At 47.4% G+C, this 16,378-nt stretch overlaps 1 protein-coding gene across 4 annotated transcripts in view; it reads right to left on the bottom strand.

Annotated features, from left to right (window-relative positions):
- Positions 1 to 5,467, bottom strand: part of LYPD6 (LY6/PLAUR domain containing 6) — a 32,019-nt gene extending 26,552 nt beyond the window's left edge. Inside the window, exons 1-2 of one of the 4 annotated variants that reach the window (XM_048309003.1) lie at positions 4,738 to 5,466; positions 4,249 to 4,595 (exon numbers count right to left, since the gene is read on the bottom strand). The gene's annotated coding sequence lies outside the window, so the exon portion shown is untranslated. Of the gene's footprint in view, positions 1 to 558; positions 742 to 4,248; positions 4,596 to 4,737 lie in introns of those variants that run through there. The other 3 variants (XM_048309004.1, XM_048309005.1, XM_048309002.1) reach the window with 3 other exon arrangements.
- Between the last annotated feature and the right edge of the window lie 10,911 nt (positions 5,468 to 16,378).

Below are 16,378 nucleotides of genomic sequence, written 5' to 3'. Positions count from 1 at the left end.
ATCCCTTATGAGGGAAACTCCCTCCTCGGGACAAACCCCTGGAATTCTGTGAGCTGCCTGATGCTGAAATATTTCTCTTCCCATTTTTCCAGCCAAATCCTTCCAGTATCCACAAGGATCATCCCACAGCGAGTCAGGCACCTGCCTGAGCGTCATAATTCGTCTGCACAGCAGCTCAGGAGATGAAAGCGGAGACACACAAAAGCTCGGGGTTGACTGATAGGAAGTAATTGCAGCCAGAATTCCATGACAGGAATTTATGGAATTCTATTAAAGGCACTTGCAGAGGAAGAGAATGAAAAAAAAGAACCAAAACCCCCTCAAATTTAAATAGAACGCACCAAATTTGATAAAAATATAGGAATGATTCGCATTAAACAAGTAAAAGACATGAAAGAAAAACATGATAAAAGTTTCATTTTAGTAGACGTAATACCTCTCATCTTTTCCTATCATATTTAGCAGTTTCTAGAGAATATTTAGCAGTTTCTAGAGAATATTTAGCAGTTTATATAGAATTAGGAAGCCCCTGGAAGAGCTTACTCAGGAATTACACACCGATGGAGCAGCAGGAGGCTTTTTTATGTCATCATCCCAAATCCATCCCAACTTGGAGGCTTCCACAAAGGATTTCCCGAGTATTCCAGCAAAGCCAAGCCCTGGCAGGAGGCACAGCTCCTGCTGAGTGCATCTGCAGCATCCCTTGGGAGAGAGCCCCAGTCTTAACTCCCTGCCCTGGCACTGCTGGCAGCTCGATAAATGGGAATATTGTGATTCACAGGGAATTGCTGGAGAAGGGGCTGAGCTGGGATCACGTAGACACGACTGGGCAATGAACAAGCGGCCGTTTATACTGAATTTTTCCCCGGTTTAACACGTGCCAAGGGATAAACCGTGGGTTTATTGGATGTACAGATGTCAAAAATAGATATTTATGGGGTTAACAATGATGTGTTGTTGGTGGGGAAGGAGTCCTGCCTCCGGACACACATTTCTCCTGTGAAGCCCTCCAAATTTCCACAACAGATTTGTAAAAACTCAACGAGGGACACCAAAGTGGATGTGGAAGAGCCCAAATCGCAGCCCTGACAGGAAATTATGATTATTTCTGGGAACATATGGCCACGGAGGGATAAGGACTCTGCTCCTCTCTGAGTAGGTCACACCATGGCACAAAGAAAACAGAAAACTCACCGGGGGGAAAATGGGTCTGTAACAGGGAAAAAAAAGAGGAATTATTCACTTTGTAGGAAAAAAAGAAGGATTTCTGACAAGTCTTGTCATTCAAACGGGAAAAAAAATCATGGAATCCAAAAGAATTTTAAAAAATAGGTGGAATAATCAGGGGATATATTTGTACTTTTGTCCTTCCTCTCCCATTACACCACAAGAAGGGATTGTCTGATGTAAAAACCTATCCAGAGTGGCAACGAGCCACCAGAAATTCTACCTTGCCACCTGCTTTGTGCTGCTCCCGCTGAGCCAAGGTCTGCTCTCCAAAGGCAGATCCCAATCAGCAAGGCAGACACGGCACCTTTCACCCAGGGCCCACGTCAGCCCAGGCCCCACGACTGAAATAACAGTTTGTTTTCGGGCTAAATGAGTTGCTTTTCACTAAATAGGTCTTGCTGAGCTCTATCAAGCCAGACCAGCAGCAGCAGCACCAGATACCTCCAGCTCTCCTGGAGTTGTCCATGGCTGAGCTGGGCCCTTGGATCACTTGACCCCAAGGACTCACTCTGCCCATCCCATCCCATCCCATCCCATCCCATCCCATCCCATCCCACCCCATCCCATCAACGTGACAGACATGAGGTGCAGGAAAAGGAGGAGGGTCAGAACTTCCTGGCCTCAGGTCCTAAAAATCATCTTGAAGGATGTCCAGCATTAATTTTTAGTGCTCCTTAAATCCCTTTATTCATCCATGCTGTGAGAAACTGGACTGATCAACAAAACATGGGATGCAACTTGGGTTTCCATTGGAAAACCCCAACCCTGCTGAAGAGCAGAGCTGAAAGCAAATAATTTATTCCCTTTCCAAGCTCCATTGTAATTTATCCTTCACTTTTACACCAGAGAGTGGCAGGAAATCAGCCTCGAGATCAGACACGCGAGTGCCAAATAATGAAACCAGCGGATCGCTGACGCATAAATAAAGTTTTAGATTCACAGGGAACAAGTCTCCCTCTGTAACACGGCCAGGGTGACTTTTCAGATGTTTTTATGTCAGCAGTGGCCTAAAAAAAAAAACAGTGGGAATGGGAAGGGTTGGATTCCCTCCCTGCTGGCACCTCCCAGGGCTGTACGGAGGCAGCGGGGTTAGACCTGGGAGCAAGCCTGGTTAAACCCTGTCCTTGGTGTTTGCGTAACTAATGAGTGGATGAGTGGGAATCATTTTATCCAAGCAGTCCTAATGAGCTAAATCATTTGGGGATCATTTGTCTCACTGAGGATTTGTTTTTAGCTCGCTCCGCCGCCAAGAAAACGCGGATCCAGTGGAGAAACCTCATCCCGACACCTCCTCCCTTCCAGAGCCTGGACCCTGCGAGCTCATCACTGACCACAATCAAGCAAAAATACCCAAATTTGCCTTTCCCTGCCCTGCCCCCAGCACTGGTTGCAGAGGGAACGGCACCATCGAGTTTCCACAGCAGGAAAACGAACTCGCGGCTCTGAAATCCGCGGGATTCCGCGAGGCTGGAGCGGGATGCAGAGCCAGCCTGACCTCCTGACACCACCAGCGCCAGCTCTGAGCCAGCCAGATCCTCCCATCTCAGTGCAAAACGGCTTTTCCACAGCAATAAAAGCAGGGGAAAATCCAGCAGAGGTTGTTCTAAAGGTATGGTGATGGCCACTCTGGGGATTTCCACCCACTTCTCACTGGGATTGCTGGGATTTACAACAACTCCCACGGAACAAGCTCTCCAAAGCAATAAATAATTTATTTTTATATAGAAAATACAGTTATTGTGCCGGTTCTGCCCAGTGGAAGTTCCCAATCCATCAGCCCAGTGGCTGGTGTGGCCTGGAAATGAATCTTGAAGTGATTCAAAAACAAAATTACCCACAGCCTGGGCTCCTGGCACCGGAAAAAATCAGCCAATACACTCCTGACAATGTGGGTTCCACCCAATGGATATTCCTGCAGGGACTGCCACAATTCGGGCAGGTTTTCATACCTGCCCGTGTTCATTGCCAAATAAAAACTCCCAAAATAGGCAGATATAGAAAAAAATTATCCAGCTCGTTGTATTGGCAAGTGATATGCTTAGGAATGGAATGTAATGATTATTAAGGAATTGTTAATATTCCCTCCAAGTACACAGCACTTTAGCAGGAAAGAGCACATACTCCGGCTACACCCTGGAAATACAATTATTTATCTATCAAATTGATTTAATTTTTCATTTAATTTAATCCAAAACTAGGCTGGATAGGGCTTGGAGCGACCAGTGTCCCTGCGCATGGCAGGGGGTGGAACGGGACGAGCTTTAAGGTCCCTTGCAGCCCAAAACATTCCATGATTTTTTTACAGAGCAGCATTTTTAATTAACAGGGAAGAGGAGCGGGAAGCTTTTTAGCGGCAGCACCGTGATTCTCTTTTACTCCCAATAAATATAATTATTCCCTTTGCTTTCACGCGGAAAACGACTCGTGAAGAGCCACATTTCCGTAAAGCGGCTCCCAGAAAAAATTAAAATTTTTTTATATATGATAATGATAATCACACCCTCAGCCTCCTGCCAAACCCCAGAGCCCCGCTGGGGAGCGGCGCAGGACCAGCCCCGGGAGCGCCTCCATCACCTCTCCAGCGCCAAAAACACCCGGAGCACCCTCTCCTGCGGCTGTGACCCCCAAAAAACAGGGAATTTGAGGGCAGAAGGGTGGGTCCAAACACGGGGGGCTCCTGGAAACCCCTTCCAGCTGCCCCCGGGGCTCATCCCGCCGCTCCCGCGGCAAGCGCGGGGCCGGTTGTGCTCCTGGAACGGAGCGACGAGTTCCCAAATCCAGCTGGAATCACCGAGCCGGGGCTGAACGAAGGGAAAATGGGTATTTCCCTTTAACCCGACAGAGGCACGGGTTGTTTTCCTAAGCACGTGTCAACCCAAGTGACTTCTCGACTGAAAAATAATCGCTTTTTCCGCTGTGACAATAGAGAAAACAATAGAGAAAAACAATAGGGAAAACAGCAGGGGAAAGGGGTAGAAAGAAGGGATTTGGGGCGTTTAAACAGAGACAGGGATGTACCTTTGCCGCCCGGATTTGCCAGCCGCTGGCTCAGGGATTTTCCATCGCGCCCTCGGCGGCCGGGGCAGCCCGGGAGCCGGGAATGCGGGAGCCGGGAATGCGGGATCCAGGGATGCGGGAGCGGGCTGGGCTCGCCTCCCTGCCGGGGCCGGCTCATGGAGCGGCAGTGCCCGCTCTCCTGGGCTGGGAAGGCGAGATTAGGATCTCCGGCGGGCTGGGAATTGTGCTGAGCTCCAGCTTTCCTTCGTGCTTCATTAAAAAGGAGATGCTGCGTTATTCCGCGCCGGTGTACACAGATCAAACAATCAGGCGCTTCTCCTGCTCGTCTTTGTTCCAGGGAAAATAAACTATGGATAGCAAGGGATGAATTCAAAAGCACAGGGAATTAGCAGCCAAAAGGGAGAGGAATCCTGCGAGCCAGAAACGACCCGAGCACCTCGCCAGCACCATCCAGGAGTGACCCACCAACATTCCTGCCTGTGGAATTACCTTATTCCCAGCAGCTTTTCCGCTCTGCGGGGCTGGTGCTGCTCTTCCCGAGGGTGACCGGCCAGCGAGTTCCTGCTCCCGGCTCCAGCTGGGAGTGTCTGCCCGGCGCTGAATCACCGCCTGATCCCAGCACAGGGTTGCAGAAAGCTTTAGCCAAGCAAAACTCCGGCTGCGAGGCTGCGGGGTTTCATCTCGTGCCAGTTTCCAGCGGGGTTTGTTATCTCGGCTGCTCGCAGGTTTTAAGGACGTTAATGAGGTTTATCACGCCGAAGTCACGGCTGTGTCTCGGCAGGCCGAGCACGAAAATCCCCACGTATTTCCAGACCATGACATCACATCTCAGCTCGGTAAAGTGGCTTTTAGATAAGAGGCAATGCCCCCTCCCTGAGAATTCCGAGATAAAATAGTGAAGAAGGGTCGTCTGTTCGCACAGGCTGAAGTTTAACAGCACCGTTTAATTCATTTCGGAACATTAATTAGTCATGCAGAAAGTATTCAAAACAGTCTGAGCACCGATTCAGAAAGGAGCATTACTATGAAATCAGCACTGGCTGCCAGCTGAGAGCTGCTCGGAAAGGCAGGAACGCTCCTGGGAGAAGCTTCACAACCTCTCTCCCACTGCCATCCCCACTCCCAGCACACAAATCAGGGGCTCCACGGCACCACCGGTCTTTCCTGCTCCGTGCTTGCTCCCGTTTCCTCTTCCAGTGGCTATGGGAAGAGCATCTCCAAAATGGAACCTCCCTCAAGCAGGTCTGACACAGCCTGAGACACTTCCGTCCTCTGCCACGCGTCCACTCCTCTGCGTAACTTCATTTAAATCATAGAATCCCAGAAGATCCTGAGCTGGAAGGGATCTACCTGGACCATCCAGTCCAACCCCTGGCCCTGCACAGGATACCCCAAAAATCCTCCCTGAGAGCATTGTCCAAACGCTCCTGGAGCTCTGGCAGTCTTGGGGCTGTGCCCATTCCCTGGGGAGCAGTTCCAGTGCCCCAGCACCCTCTGGGAGAATAATCTTTTCCTAATATTTGCTCTGTTGATATAAACATTGATCACTCCCTGAAAAAGCTGCAAAGTCAGACCCAAATCTGGAATTAATCGCTTTTTATTCACCTACATGGCATCTTGGAGATGTCCATGTTTTCACCTCGGAGATGTCCATGTTTTCCTCTTAGGGTTACTAAAGCAGGAATATTAATTTTAAAAATTCCTTAGGCTTTTGTATGAAAAATGCTGCAAAACTGAGCACTGAGTCAGGGCCAAGCACAAACCTCCCCACTGAGTCCCAAAATTCAGATAAAGGCTGGAGGAGAACTTGTAAAAATTCCTGGAAGGAGGACTAGAAGAACAGGCAACGAATAAAGAGGTTTGGGAAAAGCTTTAAGGGAGTAAGGAACAGATCTCTGCGTGGGCAGGGAGTGATCCCTGTCCTTGCCCCGCTGCAGGAGCAGCGCTGGGGTGGTTCTGGACCGTGAACTGCTCGGGCAGGAGATCTGAAAGGCAGATCTGGGTGTCAGGACTTAGTCAGGGCTGGGTGTGGAGGCCAAGAACTCAGTGCTGAGCAGGCACCGGGATGGAGAGGACAGGAACAGGGAATTCCGTGTGGGAAGGAAGCCATGGCAGCCCCAGAGAGAGACAGGGATTGCTTGGGCTAAGAATCCCAGAATCCAGAATGGCTTGGTTTGGAAGGGACCTTAAAGCCCATCCAGACCCACCCTGCCATGGGCAGGGACACCTCCCACTGTCCCAGGCTGCTCCCAGCCCCAATGTCCAGCCTGGCCTGGGACACTTCCAGGGATCACCCCAGGGGCAGCCCCAGCTTCTCTGGGCACCCTGTGCCAGGGCCTGCCCACCCTCCCAGGGAAGGATTCCTTCCCAATATCCCATCTAAATCTCCCCTCTTTTGGTTTAAGGAAGCATCTCCCTGGGTTTTATCAGGTGGCAGCTGCAGAAGTGGCTGAGGCACAGCAAACATGCCGTGGTTCTCTACAGAGGGAGGTGGCAGCCAGCCTCATCCCAAAAATAGATGGGTAGAGAAAGAAATCTCCTTTTAGAGATCAGAAGAGTGGAACAGACCCAGAGCATTGCTAACAGAGGGTGGACACTCTCCTGACTCAGCTCAAATCCATCAGACCAAGAACCCTCACCTGACACTCGGGATTTAACAACACACCCTAATTATTTCCATATTTATCCACACAGATGCCATGAACAGGAACAGAACAATCTGTGTGCTGCTCTCAGTGCCTGTGAATCATCCCAGTGAATCAATCACAACACACCAAGGAGCTTTAGCGAAGAGAAAAGGAGCAGCAGCCAGGCTCTGAGACAGCAGCAGCAAGATGAAAAGTTTGACAGGACACGCAAGAAATCCCGACCCAGAATCAGGATTAGAAGGGCCACAAAAGCCTTGTGCTCCTGCAGGGAGATTAGGAGGTCAAAATGCCTCGCTGAGAAGGTTTAGATGGATCAATTTATTCCAGTCAGGATCCATAGGAGCGAACCCCTCCCTGCCTGGGTGTGCATGCACAGAGGGATTTCAAGCTTTGTATGGAACCCCATTGTGAAAAGAGCTCATAAAATCATGTCAGTCATAAATAAATCGGGAAGCATTTGAAGACTCCCGTACAGAGGTGAGGATTAAAGAAGGAATTGATGTCAGGCTTTGAAAATAAAAAAAGCTGGGTAATTCTTTGGGAAAGACATCTCTGAGGAGCAGCCAGGCTCCACCTGCTGAGTGTGAGTCCTGATGTGGGGCATTTGGGGCAGCACTAACCAGAACATCCCAGTAAGTGCTGGGGTGTCTCACGCTGAGCCAAACTGGGCAGTCCTGGAGCATCCACAGGCAGCTCTTAACAGCAATTATTAACTCATTAATTGAAAGTATTCCATGGAAGAACTAACGCTCGTAGAGGGTGACATCATCTCTGGGGTTGTCCTTCTGCTGAGGGACATCTGCTCCTCCACGAGTGCCTTCGAGGGCTGTGCCTCTGCCTTGGGGCACCCAGCAAAAATAGGTTTGAATTTTCACACCTCTTCAGACACTCCCGAACTGGGCAGGAATGAGCCCCATCGGCGTTTCCGCAGCTCAGCCCTTGGCTTCTGGGGCAGCTTTCAATGGCTTTCATTCATTTCTGGCGCCGGGTGCTTCATGAACGATCAGCTCATGGCTGCGGGAGATGAAAGCTGAGTTTTTAGCACAGTCAGCAGCTGCTGGAAAGGATTCCTCAAATTCCTCATAAACACTGGGGAAAGAGCTAAACTGGGATTAATAATTTCATTCTCTGTGTTCACCAGACCTAGTCTAGTCTAGCACAAAGCTGGGCTTTATCCGTGCCTCAGAGCAGTAATTCTGCTGTTAAATATAACTTATCACTGCTATTTATGGCTCTCCACTATCAGCATCAAATAAAGCACGTCTGCCTAAATGAAATTTTGCTGTAGCCTTTTTTTTTAAAAGCCTTCTGCCAGTTTTAAACCTTTGCTGAAGAAAGGAGCACCCAGAATTTGGTGTTTCTGGAAAACCAGTTTAGTTATTGCATGTAATCCCTGAAGGGGGATTAATTCTTGATAAACTTTTGGATTCAGCTCAAGATTTTGGAGGACAAAGCACCTTTGGGCTTGTGGAATTGGGGCTGGGTGTTGGAGCAGCCCTGAGAAGAAGGATTTGATGGATAAGAGGATGGATATGACCTGGCTCTATGTGCTGGAATCCCAGAGTTACATCCCAAGATTTTCCAAATTTTGATCCTCTGGGTATCCCCTAATTCCTCCAAACCTCAGGAATTGAGGTGTTTGTGTGCCGGCCCTGGGGAGCATCACCAAAACCCAGCAGTGGCAGCAAGAAAGAGTCCAAAATCGACATCGAAATTTTAAAATTTACATCCAAGCAACACCATCAAAACGTTGAGTTTGGACACTTGGAGCTCCAAATCCGCTACCAAAATCCCGCCAGATTCGCTCCTTTGGGAGAAGATTCCAAGCCAACAGCCCTTGGAGAAGTATCCCAAGGTAGTGGTGCTTTACAGGCAAATCACAAATGTGGGGCTGAGGTTCCTGCATGCCTGAACAATCCTGGGTTTCACCTGGAATTAGTGACATAATTAACAACTTTTAATAACCCTCAGCAGATGCTCGGAGCCAGAAGGAGCAGTTTAAAGACTGAATTTTCCAGTCCTGCAGAGGGAAGAAAAGAGAAAATCTGTGGTGTTGCTGGTCTCCAGCATCTGAGTGCTTTCCCAGTAGTAAAACTGGGAACAGGTTATTCAATCCCAGTGTTTTAGGAAGAACGGGATAGACTGGGAGTTCCTGTGTCTCTCATTTCACTCCAGGCTTCCTGGTTCGAGAATTATTCAAACAGAGGGAAAAATCTGATTAATTCTCAATCCTAATTCCATCCAGTTTAACACCTCAACCAGCAAAGCACCTCAAAAATAAAAGGAATTCAGCACATCCCTTAGTTTTCCATGATAATTCCCAAACAGGATTCCTCTTGGACATGCCTGTGAGAGGAAATTGATAGAACAAAACACATCTCTAGTTCAATTAAAAAACAATTAATACCTCAAATAAACAAGGAAATATTCCAGGGAAGAGTGAGGTAGGAAAGACAGGCAGGTGAAGGAAAGCTGGAGGGGAAAAACAGGAATATTTCAAGGGCACAGAACATGGAGAAACAATTCCAAGTTGGCCAAAGAAGATGTGGGAATGTGGAAATGTTCAAGGCCAGGCTGGACGGGGTTGGAGGTTTTGAGGTGTGTGGTCTGTTGGAACAACACCCCACAATTTATAAACTCCCCTTTTAATGTGCCCATCGAGAACAAGATTTCAGCAAACAACTCACGGGGTGCTTTTCCTGCTTCCTTGGCCAGGAAGAAAATTCCAGAGGCAGGGACTGAGCATAGAAACTATGGCCGTGAGCCTTCTTGCTGGATGAAAAATGCTCCGCAGAAGGAGCGCTTCTGGATCAGCAGCAGCTGGAAAAAAACATGGAATAAAGAAGTTTTTAAAAGGGAACCAGTGATGTAAAAAGGGGTTAATTTTTTTCCACAATCTTATTTCTTTTTGCCAAAGGAAGGGAGACAAATGAGAGGAATGAAAGAGACCCTGTTTCCCTCTGATTATCTGCCAGGAGCAGCAGCGCTTTAATTCCAAGAGTGAAAACCAGTGAGGAGCCCAAGGAGGGCTTGGCTTGGAGGCTTTGGGGAATTTCTGGTGGAAAATTGGGAATGAAGCCGATGGCTCCATATTCCATTCACTCTTCCTCTGGGATTGGCATAAAAATGCAAATATGGGAAAGCTCCTAAGGGGCTTTTGACAATTTTTGAGGATTTCTTGCTATTTTTCCTCTTTCCACCTGGCATTGGAGTACTCCAGCATTAAAATTCATTTCGCCTCAACTCCAGCTGTGGATGTTTCATCCCTGGAAGTGTCCAAGGCCAGGTTGGATGGCGCTTGGAGTACCCTGGGATAGAGGAAGGCGTGGCAGGGGGTGGAATGGGATGAGCTTTAATATCCCTTCCACCCCAAACCATCCCGGGATTCTGTGAAAATAAAATAACAAATATCTCTATTTTTTTCCCTGTAATTAAACTCCATCCAGGAATTAAATTTTTTATTTTTTAATTTTTTAAATTGTTAATTAATTAATTAATTTTTTTTTTTTCTGAGCTTAGTTAAAAAAAAAAAAGAAAATAAACAAAAAAAAAAGAGGAAAATCCATTGGGAAAATCCTTTGGAGTTAAGATGTGAATGGTCCAAGCTGACATCTGTGTTCTTCCTACCTTCTCCAAATACATGAAAACCCCCCTTGCTGATGATGTCAGCTTGCTTCGAGAGCGCACAGCAGATTTATTATTTCCTTTAGGAAAAAAATGCACTTTGTTCCTCCTACGAGATCATTCCCATCAGCTGCAGCGTGCCAAGAGAAGCTGCTTTGGGAAGAAGCCAAGAAGATGGAGACCATGTGGGGGACCCTAAGCACAGACTATTTATGGGCTAGGGGAGAAAATCTCGGTGTGATTTTGGATGTCTGTGTTTGCTGTGAGTTAATGAGAAAGTCTGGGAGCCTGAGAAGTCTCATGAAGAGATGTCACTCCCAGATCCCATCTTGGTTTCTTCAATTTTCCTTTAAGCTGCTCCCAAGCTGGCTGAAAAGAAATCTTTATGAGAGAGGATGAGAGAAGCATTGGGAATTTTGAAGGCAAAGATGGCCTGGACAGATTTGTTGCAGTTATTTCGCTCTTGTGGTGAGAACTGACTGTGGCAGGGCTCTGGAAGCCCAGCTGTGTTTTCTTCCTGCTGTTCCCGTGGTTTTTTGGGATGAGCAGAGAGTTTCTGGGATACAAATTCGGTGTCAGTGACCCAGAAGGGGCAGAGTCCCCATCCCTGCGGGGATTTCAGAGCCCTGTGGATGTGGCACTGGGGGACATGGGCAGTGGTGGCCTCAGAGGGCTTTTCCAACCTAAAAGGTTCTGTGATTTAAGTGATGCAATCAGAGCTGAGTTACCTGCCAGGAGCTTCACCAGCAGGGCTCCATCCCAGATTCCTTGGCCATTCCCTTGTCCTCACTCGGCCCCAGGATTGGGAGAACATGTCCAGTGTGCTCCTCATTCCCAATCCCAGGGTCCCTGCTGAGCCACAGCCATGCCCTGCAGGTCCCTTTGGCTCCTGGCACTGACATCAAACCAGGCTGGAGGGGAAAGCTGCAACATTCATTTAAGTGTTCAGCTCGGTCCTTGCTGCAAGCCCAGGTCTGGAAGCAGTTCTGAACCGAATTCCAGACTGGTTTGGGTTCAAAGGGATCTTAAATCCCATCCCATCCCACCCCCTGCCATGGGACACCTCCCACTATCCCAGGCTGCTCCCAGCCCTGTCCAACGTGGCCTGGGACACTTCCAGGGATCCAGGGGCAGCCACAGCTTCTCTGGGCAACCTCCCCACCCTCCCAGCCAGGAATTCCTTCCCAATATCCCATCCATCCCTGCGCTCTGGCAGAGGGAAGCCATTCCCTGTGTCCTGTCCCTCCATGCCTTGTATACATAGAATATTATATAATACATGAACTATATTTATAACATAACCCCAACTTCACTTCTTTTTTCCCCTAAATTAACAGCAATTCCTAGGGAATTTTCCAACGGGAGTTGTGGCATTGCAGCTGTTCCAAGGAACCCTCTCATCTGCCAGGGGGGCAGGCAATATTTGGAAGGATTTACAAGGAAGGAGAAACACAACTTCCTCTCTCCGTTCCCTCCCCAGGACCCTTTCGTGTCCCAGGCACGGAGCCGAGCTGTCTGCTCCTCACAGAAACCAGAGCAGCTGGAAAATTGCATCAGTGTAGAGATAAATCCCTCACCTGGGAGAAGCAGGGATCCACAGGAGCAGGGAGGAATGTGAGATGAGATCTCCCACAAACACTCCCTGATAGTAACTGGGCAACTCAGAACGCTCCCGACCTGCACAACCCCACTGAAATCCAGCCCTTTCCCTCGCAAAAGTGCGGCTTTCCACATTTTTTTTTAATTGGGATGCACAGATATCCTAAAAAAAATCAAAATGGGCTTTTGTGGTTCTTCCTGGAGTATTAAAAATTCAGATTTAATTTTTTTTTTTCGAATCTTCGCTACAAATCTCCAATGGTGAATGTGATTTATTGCTTCCCTGGAAGTGGAAACTTGTGGGAGCCAAACCCTTCTCACCTTTTTTCCTGCTGATAATTCTTTTGGCACATTTTCAAGCTCATTAGCTGCCACTTGAATGATTCTGTTCCTAAAATAGCACCGTGGAAACTCATTTTCTCCGGACTATTTTCATCCCAGAAGATTTTTCATCACCGAGATGACTTCGTTTCATGGAAAACAGAACAGCTGAAAAAACTCCCTGTTCAAGGCAAATGAATTCTCTGGCAAACAGCAGCAGCTGTGGCTCAGGAAGGGGAGAGCCAAGGATTTCAATCAGGAATGGGAATGCTATGAAACCCCTCTTCCATGGTCCAATCCAAACGGGAATTGGATTCAGGTGGGATTCTCACAGGTTTAAATGTATATATCTCCCTGGCACAGCTTTCCAGAGCAGCTGGGGCTGCCCCTGGATCCCTGGCAGTGTCCAAGGCTGGGTTGGACATTGGGGCTTGGAGCAGCCTGGGACAGTGGAAGGGATCCATGGAATGGGATGGGCTTTAAGGTCCTTTCCCAATCCAAACCATTCCATGTTTCCAGCATGGTTTCAGGTTGGGATTCAATCCAATTCAGTCCAGCTGGCCGCTGGAACAGACTCATCAGAGGGGGAGAAAGGCTCTGGCGATCCTGATCTCCAGTGCTTCCCCAATTCCTTCAGCCTCACAATTTTCCTCCTGCTCTTCCCTGTGTTTCACCTCCCTGTCCTGCTTCCCAGAGCCTTCTGCCCTGCAGACACCCCCATCCTCCCACACCATGGATTTAGGAGAGGCCAGGAAGGAGAGAGACAGAGAGAAAGGGGCTTAACCAGCAGAGAAGGAACAACATCAAAGGGAGCAACAAGAAAGAGCAGAGCTCAAACCTCACGACATCAGAGAAAGGTCCAAAGGGTGGGAGCTCTTCAACCCACGGACATTTCCTGACAGAATCACAGGGGAAGTTCCTTAAAAGTTGACAAGGAACAATCCATTCAGCCTGTTCACAAGAGAATCATAGAATGGGTTGGAAAGGACTTTAAAGCCCATCCCATTCCCCACCTTCCACTATCCCAGGCTGCTCCAACCTGGCCTTGGACACTGCCAGTGCAGCAAAAACTCCTCAAACCAGACAGGAACAACTTTACAAGGATCAGCAGTCCCAGCCCTCTTCCAGGGATGCAGGACACTCCAAGCAGCGTTTGGGAGTTCTAACTTGTTTTCCCAACACATTAGTGACTGATTTATCTTGTTAATCTGAAAGGCTGGGAAGAGATCCCTGTCTTTAAGATTGATGGCAGAAAGTGGAGGGGGGTGGGGGAACGTGAAACAAAATGCCTTCGAGAGCAATTTGCTCATGCAAAATGATTCATGGGTGATGTGATATTGATGGGGGGATTTCTGGAAGTATTCCTGCAAGATTTAGGAGTCAGTCCTATTTTCCTGGGCCTCAAGTGGAAGGGCATTGTAGGAGAGGTTGTCCCATAATCAAACCCGTCACTGCTCTCCTTTGCAGCACCTGCAAATCAAAAAATCCTTCCCTCAGCCTGAACTGATTTAGAGGTGAAGGTTTTGGTGAGTGTTGAAAAGCCTTTAATCCAAAAACCTCCTCGTAATTTCCAATGAACTGTCAAAGAGGATTTTTTATTCTTCCCTTTATATTATAAATTATTATAAATTATCATAAATTAGGCTCTGAGCAAACCAAAGCCAGAGCCTGTGCAAACCTGGTCTTAACTAAACACAGACTTCCCGTGGCAAGGAATTCCACAGGGAAGGGGTTCAGGCCCTCCCCTTCCTCCGGGTGGTTGAGCCCCAGTTCTGCAAACAGAAAGGAAATTGTCATTCCCATGGATTTTTGGAAATCATACCTTCAGGATGCAGCCTGGATTTCACAGAAGGCAGAGGTGGTGTCATCATCCAGAGTGAAATCAGCACCTTTGGCTGTGGCATCCCAAAGAATCAGATCCCAAATGGGAAGGGGTGGAGGGAAAAGCTGCTTGGAAGCACCAAGGATTAACTCCAATACACATTGGTCCAGCATGCTATTAAACACAGAAATGTATTTAATGTGTCTGATTTTCACTTAGGGAACTGCTTAACAGCCAGCAGTGCATCTTGCTTCCCTGGAATGAAAAATGCCATTTTTCCCCCCCAAAATCCCCTTTCCTATATATTAGTGGAGCACAGCCCAGCCCTGATTTCCTCCAAGCCAGCAGGGCAGCCCCTTTAATCATTTTCAGCCTCTTTAAACTCATTTTCAGCCTCTGAAGCCCATGAATAACACCATTGTTGCCCCCTATCAGTGTTCAACGCTAGGGTTACACCACTTTGGGAAATCAGCAGCCTTGGGATCACCCCTCCTCACCAAGAGCAGGTTTGAGGCTTTTAAAGGCATTACAGCATACCAAACAAACCACAGGAAAATTAAAGTATCTCTAATTAGAACGAAAAACATGGATTCGGAGTGGCTGGGCAGCAGGAAAAACACAATTCCCTCCACACAACCAGCCTTCCATGGGCTCTACCTCCGTGGATTTATTGAGTCCAAGCTAACAATGGGAATAGTGAGGGGATCCAGGCAGGAAACACAGAGCCATTGAGGCCTATCGAGGGTTCCATCATCCCGATGTCCGACGGCACATTCCTGCTCTCTTGGATTTCAGCAGATACGGGGGGAAAAGTTGAGCAAATTTGATGTAATTGCCGTGCACTTTGGAGCTGCATTTCCCAGGAGCAGCGTGACATCCAGCTCTGCCATCCCTCGGGATCATCCCAGAGCTTCCCCAGCACTGCTTGACCTTGGGTTAGACCAGGAAAAAAAATCCAAAATATTTAAATTCCTCCCCTTCCTGGCAGATTTTACTGGATTTTGGGGTGAAACTCATGTTGTTGCATCAAGCTGGGGACAATCAGAGGCAGGAGGAAAGAGGCCAAGCTTTTCACGTGAGACAAATTGCTCTGGGTTTATTTGCCAGGAATTTCATGTTCCTGCTGGTTGTCCCCTTTGAACCCGGGCAGGATTAATCATCAGCTTAAACCTCTCCAAAATCTGCTCCTTAACGCACCTCTGGCAGCTTCAGCAATAAAACCACGGGGATTCATCGAAATTATGCTGATTTTTACTCTCTCTGGGCAACACTTCCAGTTTTCCCCCTGATTTACATAGCATGGACCAGACTGGAAAGGTGGATTTGGTAATTTTGGGGGGTTTTTAAAGGTTATTGTAAAATACAAACTGCAGCAACTTCAAAATCCAACCCTGTTTGTTATTGAAAGTGAGGAGAATTTTAGCCACCTCCTCCCTTCTCTAGTTCACAAAGGATATTTTGGGACTTCAATGTGCCAGAATTTAAATTTTTAATGCCAGGAGTTACACAAAACTGGCTGGGATGACGAACACGTCAGCTTATCGTAGCCCCTGGCTTAATAATATGAATATTTATTAACATTTTAAACATTTTTATTTATTTATAGATTATTTATCTATTTTATATTTGTTTGATAAATGTATTTTATGTTCTTAGATGTAAAGTGTTTTCTAGTTTTATTTATCTACTTATTTCAATGTTATATATAATCCAGTATTAACATTTTAACGTTATTCTTTACGAATGTTTTTAACATTTATAACTTAAAACGACATTAATTAATCGTTAATTAAACCAGACTTGTTGCCTTCTAATCCATCCCCTCTGACACACAAATATTACTTTAGAGAGAGCAAATACAGACAGAATTACACAGTGCAGCTGCAGGAGAAGAATTAAAATTACCCAAGCAATCAAGCCACTCATTTTAGGGGTTTTTTCCCCAAAATCTTTGTGAGGAGAAGCTTTTCCAGAGGTCTAATTACTGCTTAATCCTTGGGAGTATCGGGGATTTAAACAGCTGGATCTGGACATCAGGGCAAGATTAGGTTTGATGTCATCAGCTCTGGTGAAATCTGGTTAAAGCGACCAAAAATCCCTAATAAAATCCCATAAA

Source organism: Corvus hawaiiensis, chromosome 7 (assembly GCF_020740725.1).
Source record: "Corvus hawaiiensis isolate bCorHaw1 chromosome 7, bCorHaw1.pri.cur, whole genome shotgun sequence".
Lineage (NCBI taxonomy): Eukaryota > Metazoa > Chordata > Aves > Passeriformes > Corvidae > Corvus > Corvus hawaiiensis.
Note: the sequence above shows the minus strand (reverse complement) of the source record. Positions and strands in the feature narration are given on the sequence as shown.